The 13,716-nt window shown below is 51.8% G+C and overlaps 1 protein-coding gene across 4 annotated transcripts in view; it reads left to right on the forward strand.

Annotated features, from left to right (window-relative positions):
• PLEC (plectin) overlaps positions 1-13,716 on the forward strand; it is a 1,130,647-nt gene that overhangs the window by 517,063 nt on the left and 599,868 nt on the right. The window lies entirely within an intron of this gene.

Consider the following 13,716-nt stretch of genomic DNA (forward strand, 5'->3'; position numbering starts at 1 on the left):
TTCTCCCAGTGGCACTGCACCTGCAGAGCGCATGGCCTGGTGAGCCTGCTGAAGTACTCTACAGGCACGGAGCCCGGGTGTAGCTTCAGGGGGGGTGTTGGGGTGTTATACCCCCTAATATATGTATTTTCCGATACATACTTGGGTACAGGTGCTTTCAGTCGGGTATGGTGAGGTGTCTGTCGGATTTCATCAGGAATTTTACTCACATTGACAAATACGCTCACACCCTCTCCCTCGCTCTGTTTGGAAAGACTTCAAAAAATGTTGGCTATTTCACAAAATAATGTGCTTTCTCTCACTTAGTACCCCCACTAATCCACATTCTTCTCCCTTTCCGCTTCCCCTTAAGCCCCTCTCGTGTGGTATGCTTGTCGTATTATCAGTGCTTAATTTGAGATGGTGGTTTCCAGTGCTTGACACCGGCACTTAATTGTCAACACCGGCGCTTGTAACAGTCTACCACAAGATGGTGCTATCTAGATAATTTAGAACTGACCACAACAACAGGTAATTATGAATTCAATATACATAACAAAATTACTATAACCTGCCTTCTGAGCCATTCCTATATTTCATTTTATTTTATTTAATGCGTTTTTATATAGCGCGGACTTTACCCGAAGGTGTCAGAGCGCTTCAAAATAGGAACAGTAACGATACATGAGGAGAAAATTACAAGTGAGCATGTTACAAAAGCAAACGTTACGTTATATGTGGCAATAGTGACAATTGTGCATGAATCAAGAGCAAACAAAATACAATAGGTAGCAAAGGATGCGTTACAGGAGGAAAAGTGACATGTGTGCATGATTACTAAAGCGTACAAAGTACAAGTATAGGTATAAAACAGCAAAAAATGGCGGATACTCAAAACACAAGAACAAACGTTACGTTACATGAGGCAATGGTGGTAATTGTGCATGTATCCGAGGCAGACAAAATACAAGAGGTAGCAAACGATACATTACACGAGAAAAAGTGACGTGTGCATGTTACAAAAGAGTACACAATACAAGTAGAAGTATAATACTACAATAAATGGCAGGCACTCAAACTACAAGAACACACTGGGAAGGCACTTCCATAGTCATGGAGAACAGAATTTCCGGTATTGGAAGGACTTCCTTCAGATAATAGAGAGTCCAAATTGTTACATTTGTAGGAGTGCGATGGTTAGTAGTTGTGTTGTTACTGTCATTGGCAGCGTCAATGTGTCATGCAAGCTGCAGTTGCCTCCTGTCGAGAGCTCTGGCACTTATGTTTTTTTTACAAATTAACCACTGCATATAATGTATTTAAAATGTATGTGGCAGCGTGATTGTTGAAAAATCTGCTCCCCACCCCTCACTGCCCCCACCCCACCCCGTCTTACTGACCAAGCCACTCCCCTGCACGGTGCAGGCATCTTGTATTTGGCGCCTCGCCCTTTGCAGCAACTAGGATGTCCCATGGCAGGACACAGCTGCTGCCTGCAGTGCATTGATTGACGAACCGGAAACATATCCAGGAGGTGCCGATAATGGAGCATTGTCTGAACTCTCAGCCGAGCCCAAGAGAAGACAAAACAGAGACATGGCGAGGAGAGGCAGGGGGCGTGAGAGACAGACCGCCGCAGGGGGCGTGAGAGACAGACGGCCGCAGGGGGCGTGAGAGGCAGACCGCCGCAGGGGGCGTGAGAGACAGACCGCCGCAGGGGGCGTGAGAGACAGACCGCCGCAGGGGGCGTGAGAGACAGACCGCCGCAGGGGGCGTGAGAGACAGACAGCCGCAGGGGGCGTGAGAGACAGACAGCCGCAGGAGGCGTGAGAGGCAGACGGCCGCAGGAGGCGTGAGAGGCAGACCGCCGCAGGCGGCGTGAGAGACAGGCGGCCGCAGGGGGCGTGAGAGACAGACCGCCGCAGGGGGCGTGAGAGGCAGACGGCCGCAGGCGGCGTGAGAGACAGACAGCCGCAGGGGGCGTGAGAGACAGACAGCCGCAGGGGGCGTGAGAGACAGACAGCCGCAGGGGGCGTGAGAGACAGACGGCCGCAGGAGGCGTGAGAGGCAGACCGCCGCAGGCGGCGTGAGAGACAGACCGCCGCAGGGGGCGTGAGAGGCAGACAGCCGCAGGCGGCGTGAGAGACAGACAGCCGCAGGGGGCGTGAGAGACAGACCGCCGCAGGGGGCGTGAGAGACAGACGGCCGCAGGGGGCGTGAGAGACAGGGGGCCGCAGGGGGCGTGAGAGACAGACGGCCGCAGGGGGCGTGAGAGACAGGGGGCCGCAGGGGGCGTGAGAGACAGACCGCCGCAGGGGGCGTGAGAGGCAGACGGCCGCAGGGGGCGTGAGAGACAGACGGCCGCAGGGGTTGTGAGGGGCAGACGGCCGCAGGCGACGTGAGAGACAGACGGCCGCAGGGGGCGTGAGAGACAGACCGCCGCAGGCGGCGTGAGAGACAGGCGGCCGCAGGAGGCGTGAGAGGCAGACCGCCGCAGGGGGCGTGAGAGACAGACCGCCGCAGGAGGCGTGAGAGGCAGACGGCCGCAGGCGGCGTGAGAGACAGACGGCCGCAGGGGGCGTGAGAGACAGACGGCCGCAGGGGGCGTGAGAGACAGACGGCCGCAGGGGGCGTGAGAGACAGACGGCCGCAGGGGGCGTGAGAGACAGACCGCCGCAGGGGGTGTGAGAGGCAGACCGCCGCAGGGGGTGTGAGAGGCAGACCGCCGCAGGGGGCGTGAGAGACAGGCGGCCGCAGGGGGCGTGAGAGGCAGACGGCCGCAGGGGGCGTGAGAGGCAGACCGCCGCAGGGGGCGTGAGAGACAGACGGCCGCAGGGGGCGTGAGAGACAGACGGCCGCAGGGGGCGTGAGAGACAGGCGGCCGCAGGGGGCGTGAGAGACAGGCGGCCGCAGGGGGCGTGAGAGACAGGCGGCCGCAGGGGGTGTGAGAGACAGGCGGCCGCAGGGGGCGTGAGAGACGGACAAGTACAAAGGGGGTGAGAGTTAGACATCCACAGACAGCAAGAGAGGGCGTGAGAGACGGTGCTATACGGGGTGTGCGAGTACAGAGAGAGTGTGAGAGACATACAGCCCCAGAGAGCAACAGACAGGCAAGCAAAGAATGTTAGAGGTAGACAGTCACGGAGCTTTTGAGAAACAGACAGCAGCAGCATGTGCAAGAGACAGAGACAACAATTAATTTGAAAGTCAGGCAGCTTCAAAGGGTGAGAGAGATGGACAGAACTACAGAGAGAGCATGAGACAGTTTCAGAGACAAGCCTACAAAGATGTAAGACAAAGACAGCCTCGCAAGGTCTGAGAGACAGGAAGAGCAACAGGCTGTGTGAGAGACAGACAGAGCAAGCAAGTATGCCAGACACAGCTTGAGAGCAAGAGAGGGCGTGAGAGACAGAGTCACATGGAATCTGACAGGCAGGAGTGCGACAAGGGGAAAGCGCCGAGCATTCCCCCTTAGACCCCCTTATAGTGTCAGCGTTTCTCATTGGTCGCTGTCGACTGGTGGCGTCCAGTCCTCACACTTCTCTGTCCTGTGGAAAGAGTCAACAGGGGGTGAGAGGTGTGAGTAAGGCAAGTGCTGACGCAATGTTGTTCGACAAGTATCCAAAATGTTCCACCCCACATATGTATCTACCTTGTTCTTATTAAATGCTTGGTACCTACAATCACCAAAGATACCCCTCTTTCACCCAGCCATCTTGGGGGTACCTCTGAAATGCCTCTATTGGGCAGTTGTCATTTTATAGTCGCGCCTTGTCATCTGCTTCTTAAGCTAGACCGTGGCCTTGATATCAACTCCTTAATGGTGCCACAGCCTTGTCACCAGATCCGCAATGTAGCCAGCGGCCATGCTATCGGCTCCTAAAGATAGCCAGCGACCATGTCCTCGGCTCCTTAAGGTAGCCAGCGACCATGTCCTCGGCTCCGCAAGGTGGCCAGCGGCCATGTCCTCGGCTCCTTAAGGTAGCCAGCGACCATGTCCTCGGCTCCGCAAGGTGGCCAGCGGCCATGTCCTCGGCTCCTTAAGGTAGCCAGTGGCCATGTCCTCGGCTCCTTAAGGTAGCCAGCGGCCATGTCCTCGGCTCCTTAAGGTAGCCAGTGGCCATGTCCTCGGCTCCTTAAGGTAGCCAGTGGCCATGTCCTCGGCTCCTTAAGGTAGCCAGCGGCCATGCTATCGGCTCCTTAAGGTAGCCAGCGGCATTGTCCTCGGCTCCTTAAGGTAGCCAGCGGCCATGTCCTCGGCTCCTAAAGATAGCCAGCGACCATGTCCTCGGCTCCTTAAGATAGCCAGTGGCCATGTCCTCGGCTCCTTAAGGTAGCCAACGGCCATGCTATCGGCTCCTTAAGGTAGCCAGCGGCCATGTCCTCGGCTCCTAAAGGTAGCCAGAGGCCATGTCCTCGGCTTCTTAAGACAGTCAGCGGCCATGTCCTCGGCTCCTAAAGGTAGCCAGTGGCCATGCTATCGGCTCCTTAAGGTAGCCAGCGGCCATGTCCTCGGCTCCTTAAGGTAGTCAGTAGCCATGTCCTCGGCTCCTTAAAGTAGCCAGCGGCCATGTCCTCGGCTCCTTAAGGTAGCCAGCGGCCATGCTATCGGCTCCTTAAGGTAGCCAGTGGCCATATCCCCAGCTCCTTAAGGTAGCCAGCGGCCATGTCCTCGGCTCCTTAAGGTAGTCAGCGGCCATGTCCTCGGCTCCTAGAGGTAGCCAGGGGCTATATCCTCAGCTCCTTAAGGTAGCCAGCGGCCATATCCTCAGCTCCTTAAGGTAGCCAGCGGCCATATCCTCAGCTCCTTAAGGTAGCCAGCGGCCATATCCTCAGCTTCTTAAGGTAGCCAACGGCCATGCTATCGGCTCCTAAAGGTAGCCAGTGGCCATGTCCTCAGCTCCTTAAGGTAGCCAGCAGCCATGTCCTCAGCTCCTTAAGGTAGCCAGCGGCCATGTCCTCGGCTCCTTAAGGTAGCCAGTGGCCATATCCCCAGCTCCTTAAGGTAGCCAGCGGCCATGTCCTCGGCTCCTTAAGGTAGTCAGCGGCAATGTCCTCGGCTCCTAGAGGTAGCCAGTGGCTATATCCTCAGCTCCTTAAGGTAGCCAGCGGCCATATCCTCAGCTCCTTAAGGTAGCCAGCGGCCATATCCTCGGCTTCTTCTGGTAGCCAACGGCCATGCTATCGGCTCCTTAAGGTAGCCAGCGGCCTTGTCCTCGGCTCCTTAAGGTAGCCAGCGGCCATGTCCTCGGCTCCTTAAGGTAGCCAGCGGCCATGTCCTCGGCTCCTTAAGGTAGCCAGCGGCCATGACCTCGGCTCCTTAAGGTAGCCAGCGGCCATGTTCTCAGCTCCTTAAGGTAGCCAGCGGCCATTTCCTCAGCTCCTTAAGGTAGCCAGCGGCCATGTCCTCAGCTCCTTAAGGTAGCCAGCGGCCATGTCCATGTCCTCAGCTCCTTAAGGTAGCCAGCGGCAATGTCCTCTGCTCCTTAAGGTAGCCAGCGGCCAGGTCCTCAGCTCCTTAAGGTAGCCAGCGGCCATGTCCTCGGCTCCTTAAGGTAGCCAGCGGCCATGTCCTCAGCTCCTAGAGGTAGCCAGCGGCCATGACCTCGGCTCCTAGAGGTAGCCAGCGGCCATGTCCTCGGCTCCTTAAGGTAGCCAGCGGCCATGTCCTCGGCTCCTTAATGTAGCTAGCGGCCATGTCCTCGGCTCCTTAAGGTAGCCAGCGGCCATTTCCTCGGCTCCTTAAGGTAGCCAGCGGCCATGTCCTCGGCTCCTTAAGGTAGCCAGCGGCCATGTCCTCGGCTCCGTAAGGTGGCCAGCGGTCATGTCCTCGGCTCCTTAAGGTAGCCAGCGGCCATGTCCTCGGCTCCTTAAGGTAGCCAGCGGCCATGTCCTCAGCTCCTTAAGGTAGCCAGCGGCCATGTCCTCGGCTCCTAAGGTAGCCAGCGGACATGTCCTCGGCTCCTTAAGGTAGCCAGCGGCCATGTCCTCGGCTCCTTAAGGTAGCCAGCGGTCATGTCCTCGGCTCCTTAAGGTAGCCAGCGGCCATGTCCTCGGCTCCTTAAGGTAGCCAGCGGCCATGCTATCGGCTCCTTAAGGTAGCCAGCGGACATGTCCTCGGCTCCTTAAGGTAACCAGCGGCCATGTCCTCGGCTCCTTAAGGTAGCCAGCGGCCATGTCCTCGGCTCCTTAAGGTAGCCAGCGGCCATGTCCTCGGCTCCTTAAGGTAGCCAGTGGCCATGTCCTCGGCTCCTTAAAGTAGCCAGCGGCCATGTCCTCAGCTCCTTAAGGTAGCCAGCGGCCATGTCCTCGGCTCCTAAAGGTAGCCAGCGTTTCCTTCTGATGTTTCCCTCTTCTAGAAGTTCACTCGGCGTCAAGGTTACAGGAAATGCTTAATTTGAGCCGGTGGTTGCAGTTGGGGCCTACTACTCTCATTTTTTGGGACCAGGGCTTATTTTTCAGGCATGAGACTATAACGCAGAGCGATAGAGAGAAAGTCAGAAAAGGGAGAAGGCAGGAGGAAGAGAAAGGAAAAAAAGAACCTGCAAAAGTCAGGAAAAGAGCCAGTGTGTCTAGAAGAGGATAATAAGTGTTTTTTCCCTCGTGCATTATTTGTGTGGGTTTGATTTGTTGTGTGTTTTGTAGATTTTAGAGTAGGGTTAGAATGATGGGCTTGATTTGAAAGGAGAATTGGATAGTTGTGTTTGTAAGTAGTGGTTGTGTCTGTCTGTTAGTTGGGGTGATATGCGTAGCAAAGGAGGGGGGCGTTTGAGAAGCATGTTTGGGAGTTCATACTAGTCAGAAAGGTTTGGGATGAGCCAGAGTGAGGAGGGATGGGACAACGGTTGAAAGGCATATATATATATTTATTTTTTTAAACCTGAAATTAACTTATTCATACATATATGCATATGACACTTGTTAAAGTTGTATTGGCTTGAGAAAACCCTCTATATGAATATCCATATGTGCATAGAAGCAGCAATATTTACATGGTCTAATATGCAGAAATATCTAGTGATGAAGAATTTACATTTTTTCGTTTTAGTAGCAGGCATAAACCCCTTTATATAGCACCTATATGTATATAGAATCCCCCTTTATGACATAGTCTGGTATACTTTAGTATCTTGTGGTGTAATATACACGTTTCCACTTATATAACTGTATCTGCTGATAACAGGAAGCATAGTGCAATGTACAATGGCACATGTATAACAACAAATTCATCTCTGTGCGGTGACAAGCATAGTTTGTGATAATCAAAGGAGAGAGTAAGGGTTTGTCCACAAACATCCAGTTATGGACCAGGATTACTCCTATTCCCCTTGGGCGAGTATTTTTGAAACAAATAGAGGAGTATCCCCTGCAGATTATAGGGTCAATAGTCTGGAGGATAGATTTAATGGCATAAAAGGAAAGAATTTCCTTTTCTTTAAAACCCCTCACTCACCAGCCTGGCGGTGACATGCTTCATCATCGGGGTCCACCCTGGTGGCCTAGCGTCACCAGGGTGTGCTTCGACACCTGAACTACAGTGGAGCGGGTTGTGACTGTAGGTGCAAAAAGAAATTATGTTAAAAATTGTCCTGGTTTAACTCAAAAATGACTTTATTATAGAGTAACTGAACAATGTTAAAAATAATAGTGAGATGGTAGTAGGCAAGTTACGACCGACTCATCTCTATATGTGTTGGTGTGCATTGGTCAAAGCATAGTTTGTCATGGCTGTGAATACTGTTGTGGTACACTGTTGTCTTGTGAGTATAGTGATGATTTTGGAAAGAGACAGCTTTTGACTTATCTTCTGAAGTTAAGACTATCGTCAGCGGATCTTATGTGTGTGGGCATTGAATTCCACACTTTGGCTGCTTGAACAGAGGAATATGTTCCACTTGTGTGTTTGTTTTCTCCTTTTATGTGGTAATGTTGAGCCGGGGAGCCATTCTCACGGGTCGGTTCCTTTGCTGTATGCATTGGTTGATTTCTTCTCGATGAAGAGTGGTCCTTTGCCATGCACAGTTTGAAGGTGGATCTGCGACAACCAGTAAGCAGTGTCGGGCCCTCAAGGCAGGGGAGATGTGTGCTTGTGACGTCACATGTAGGAGGAGTCTAGCGGCAGCGTTCTGAATTCTCTATATTCTTCTCATAGTTGACAGAAGGTGAGCCGGGATACAGACCATTAGTGTAATCCGGTTTAGATAGAACAAGAGAGATGGTCGTCAGCTGGCCTACTTGCTTTGACACCATCCAGAAATTCACTGGGTGACACTTCTCTGAAGGAGCCAAGAGGGTGTGTGTAGCAGCTGCGGTCGGTGGGGGAGTACCTGCCGGGGCGGTGACGTGGGGAGAGGGAGGGGCAGGGTGGGGGCTAGTAATGTATGGATAATGGAGGTTTGCAGGTAAGTAAATATTTAAATAAATCAAACAAATTTTGATGCGCGCTCTGCATCGCATTTGGGGATGCAGTGCACTCAACGAAATTCATTTTATTTATTTAAATGTTTACTTACCTGCAAACCTCCATTATCCATATATTACTAACCCCCACCCTGCCCCTCCCCCTCCCCACGTCACCGCCCCGGCAGGTACTCCCCTACCGACCGTGGCTGGTGTGTACTAAACTTATACTCCTCGCAACATGGCCGCCACCTTTGGTCTTTAGACCTTTCTCTATGTTCACACCTCTTAAGCCTCCCAGTATACCTCTGTGCATTCTACTTTGTACTTGAAGGTTCCACACGTGTCAGTTGATGGTCTGGTCAGCTGGCGAGGTGTACTGCTCTGCTGCGTCTTCATAAACCTATCTTGTAACTTATCTAGAAGTATCTTGTGATCCATCTATATTTATTTACAATAATTTGCTTGCCTTTCCCTGGAGGGATTTGTGGGAAATGGGTTGGGAAAATTGTTTTTTTTGTTTAAATGAGAAGCTAACATGTTTGCTTTAGTTGTGTAACGATTAACAAATTAGGCACTGTCCGTTCAAGATACCTGTAGCACAGTGTATCAGCAATGACAATAAATATTAAGCTACAGTGAGAAGAATGTCTTTTTGGGGAAATATATAGTAAATGCACAGCACTAACGATGAATGATAAAAAAAGGCGACAAAATAAATGCAAGCCTGACTTGTGGCCGGTTTGGGGTCATGACCCCAAATAGGGACAAGTAGAGGAAAGTTAGTGAACAACCAGGCAGTGGTACTCTACAGGGCAGTGCCGCGCAGCAGCCTTCTAGTGCTGTGTCCAGTGCGGCAGAAGGTCCAGGGCTGGCCAATCAGCATCCAGGGACACAGCACGAGTGTCTCACTATGAACGCAAGCCCTATTGGCTTTGCCAGTTGCTGTCTTCGCGGTGGGAATGTTTCAGCCCCCCCTCATTCCCACATTTTGTGAGCTCAGCAGAAGTGTCGTCCAGGTCTCGTCCGAGGCGTGGCTGGAGCCGTCTCGGGAGAGAGTGCCGGCGGCGGCCAGAAGCGCAGGGACCCCGCAGCGCTTTAAATATTCATGGGAGAAGCTGCTGTCTGCCAGGGCAGCGCTGGGCGAGCCGAGGAGGCGCTGTGCAGGGTGTACAGTGCCAAAGAAGGCAGTGGGTGCCAGGAGGCGGAGGGCTCCATGGGGGCAGGGGTGTGTGCAGGGGAAGCAAGGTGCAGCACGTGGGGGGGGGGGGAGTGCAGAGGAAGCAAGGTGCAGCACATGAAGGGTGCAGGGAGACAGCAGGGGTGTGTGCAGAGGAAGCAAGGTGCAGCACGTGGAGGGGTGCAGGGAGACAGCAGGGGTGTGTAGAGGAAGCAAGGTGCAGCACATGAAGGGTGCAGGGAGACAGCAGGAGGCGGGTGCTCGGCACAGAGGGGTGCAGCAGTGAATGTGCAGGAAACAGAGGGGTGCAAGAGGCCTAGGTTGCAAAAGATGGTGCCCAGGAACCACGGAGGATTATGCAGAGACAGGGGTATGAAGCAGGGCACCTGGGTGTTACTATGTGTGTGGGTACCACATACTCCAGCCTAGTATCCCCTCAGAGACCCTTCGCCCAGAGGAGCTGTGCGGGGGGTCAGGACGGAGGTGGAGGCATGATGCGAAGAGGGAACAGATGGGCAAAGATGGGCTCTGGGAAAAGGCCTGAGCAGTGACAGGACAACACACAATAAACCTTGAGCAGACAGTGACGTACCTGTGGAGCTCCGGATTTCATTGGGTCTTAATGCTCATTTCATCATTATTTATTGTATGTCCTCTGATGATGCAGCTAGTATGTGTCCACGTTTATTTAGCCAATAAATGTCCACTCCAGAGGCTGAAGTGGGCGGAATCAGCTGGGAATGGCATTCCCACGCTTGTATTCATTTTATGAAAGCAGTTCCCATACTCCAAGTTAAAGAATAACTGGTTAATGATGACCTTGAGTTGTGTCGGGCTGAAAGGAACGAAGGGGCTCTCCTGCTCGGTGAAGATTAGTTTAACTTGCATTTGTTTTTCATTTAATGTCTGTGTGTTATATACTACATGCATTTACCTCTAAGTTAAACTTTAACAATATAGTTGAGAATATTTTGTTCTTTTTACTTCTGCATTTAACCTCGCACCCTCACTAATTGACCCAGGACCCACTCTTTTTAGGATAAAAGTAGTTCCGATACTTGATTTCTAGACTTCGACCGCTGGACTGTACTCGCAGTCTGACGCGTGTTGGGTTTTCACACTATAAACAGCCCTATAGAGAGCACCAGTAACCATTAGCATTGGAGGACAGACGCATGCGCACATCTGCAGGTATGTAAGGAAGTAGGAGTCCTTCTCCTGCTGCCATCCTGCTCTGATGTGCTTCTGACAGTCATGAAGGGCAGCAGGGAGAGCCATTTAAAAGAAGACATACTTTCTGTATTTTTGAAAATGAACGCAGTCAGAGAAGTGCATTGTTTTCCATGTGTATCCGTGGACGGATGTATGACGTTACAACGCATGCTATTACAACGCATGCCTTTACGAAGCAAGTTTTACAACGCAGGTCGTTACAACGACTTGCGTTGGGGGGCGCTGGATAGTGAATAGTTTAATTTACTATTCCAACTCCAGTCCCCGTGGATAGTAGGGAAGGTGTTGGAAACTATTCCCTATCCTAGAGCGCCCCCCCGCGCAAGACATTGTAAAAGTTGAGTTGTAATGGTTGCGTCGTAAAGGTACTTCGTTGTAAAAGTTGCGTTGTAAAGGATGTTCCCCTCCGTGGACTCTTGGTGGCCTCTGTGCACCAGCTCTCTCTCCCGTTGACACTTACACGTTAACCTTGGTGAGTGCCGCCTGTGTCAGAAGTTCCCACTCCAGGCCCCCAGCACTTCACCTCGTACATGAAGATGATGATGACGATGATGAAGAAACACACCAGTCCAGAGCGGGGGTTCCACTCATCTGTCTTGCGGATTCACCCACCCGGATTGCGAAGTTTGAGCTTTTGGGCTGCAGAGTGTCGTTGGGGGCCAAGTACACCTATTGTTGCCACAAGTAAGTCCCCCACAGCCGGATTGCTGAGACATCGGAGGCCCACACCATTTCTCAACCACTCTGCAAAGAGACCTCCTGGCGTACTAATGGTTGATGGATGAAGTCCCCTTGGATGCTGAGGGTCGTTGGGGGCCAAGATCCCCTATTGTTGCCACAAGTAAGCCACTCACAGCGGGAATGCTGAGACAAGGGGTGAGCGCACTGGTAAACTCCACTCCACTGGCAGGTTGGTGGAGTTTGTGCCAAACTTTGCGCTCCAATTGGAGTGACAAAACTTTGCACACTCCGCCTGCGGAGTGTAGTTTACCGCCCACCCCTAATCAATACATTAGGTGAAGGCATTTCCACACATTATTGTTTGTGCGCTGATAGTTTTATTAGTGAAACTGTATATGAGTGCAAATGTAATGGTCATTTCAACTGAAAATGTGTTGTCGGTAATGTCAGTGTGCTACCACACCATGCATACTCCACTTTACGTTGCACCACTCCATGCCACTGCAATCTACTCTGCACCACTCCACTTCACACCTCTGCACTCTGCCCACTACACTCTATTCCACTTTGCACCACCACTTTCAGTGCCACTGCATTCTATGCCACTGCACTCTACACCTCTCTACTCTGCACCACACTCCTCAAAGGCCAGTGCAATCTATGACACTCCACTCTACACCACTGCACTCTTCGCCACTCCAGTCTAAGCTACAACACTCCACACCGCACAACTCCACTCTACACCAATCCGCAGAACTTCATTCTACGGCACTGCACTCTATGCCAAAACATTCTACGAAAATTCACTCTCTGCAAATCCACTGTACACCACTCTAATCTACTCTGCACCACTGCATTCTTTGCCAATGCACTCTACACCACTACTCTATGCCACTCTATACCACTGCACTCTACCCTACACCACTCTACTCTATGCCACATCACTCTAACCTGCACAACTCCACTCTACCCCCACTCCCCCTACTCTGAAACAATCTACTCTACGTCCCTGCATTCTATGCCACTCTTTTCCACTCTACTCCAAACCACTACACTCTACACCGCTGCACTTTACGTCACTGCATTCTACGCCTCAGCATTTTACAAAACTGTATTCTATGCCACTGCTCTCTATGCCACACTACTCTAAGCCATTGCACTCCATGCCTGTGCACTCTACACCACTGCACTCTATGTCACTGTACTCTGCACCAATGCACGCTGCACTACTCCAATTTGCACCACTCCACTCTGCACCACTCTGCTTTACTATGCACCCTCGAATCAACATCACTGCATCCTATGACATTGCACTGTATGCCACTGAATTCTATGCCGTTGCACTCTATGCCACTATACTCTGCAACACTCTATACCAATGCGCTTTACACTAGTCTACTCTATGCTGATGCACTCTATGCCACTGCACTCTACATTGCACCACTGTATTCAACCCTGCTGCACTCTACATCACTCTATGCCTCTCAACACCACTTCACTCGACACCACTGAACACTACACCACGGAACTGTGCACTGCTGCATTCTGTGCAATGCACTCTACGGCACTGCATTCTATGCCAATGCACTCTGCAGCACTATACTGTACTCTGCACCACTCTACACCACTGCACTCTATGCCACTCTACTCTACACCACTGCACTCTATGACACTGTGCTCTACAACACTCTGCTTGGCACCACTGCACTGTACACCACTGCATTCTACTATGCAACACTCTAATCTACACCACTGCATTTTACGATGCTGAATTCTATACTTCTTCACTCTACGCCACTATACTCTACAACGCTCTACACAAATGCGCTCTACACCAGTCCACTCTACTCTTTGCCACTCCACTGGGCGCCACTCCACTGTACGGCACTCTTCTCCACTCTTCGCCATTCCATTCTATGACACTCTAAGCCACTCTCCTATATGCCAAAAACATTCAGCCATGCTTAACAGTAGCCACGCTGGAGTACAACATTGATGAAACACATTGGCAAAGCAAATAGCTCTTGCATAGGCGAGACCTATTGAATTTGCCAATGCTTGTACTGCTCTGAGTTAGGGCCTGTGATGGGCCAGAGGTCAGAGGTGGCAGGGGGACTAGGTCGAAGGGTAGACCATGAGTTCACAAAATCGTTTTATGCCTGGGGAGATGTTTTATATGCATGGAACTGTAGGTGGCTCAATGTCTCACGGACTAGGACTACGTGTGCATAAAATAATTCTGT

Source organism: Lissotriton helveticus, chromosome 4_1, assembly GCF_964261635.1.
Source record: "Lissotriton helveticus chromosome 4_1, aLisHel1.1, whole genome shotgun sequence".
Lineage (NCBI taxonomy): Eukaryota > Metazoa > Chordata > Amphibia > Caudata > Salamandridae > Lissotriton > Lissotriton helveticus.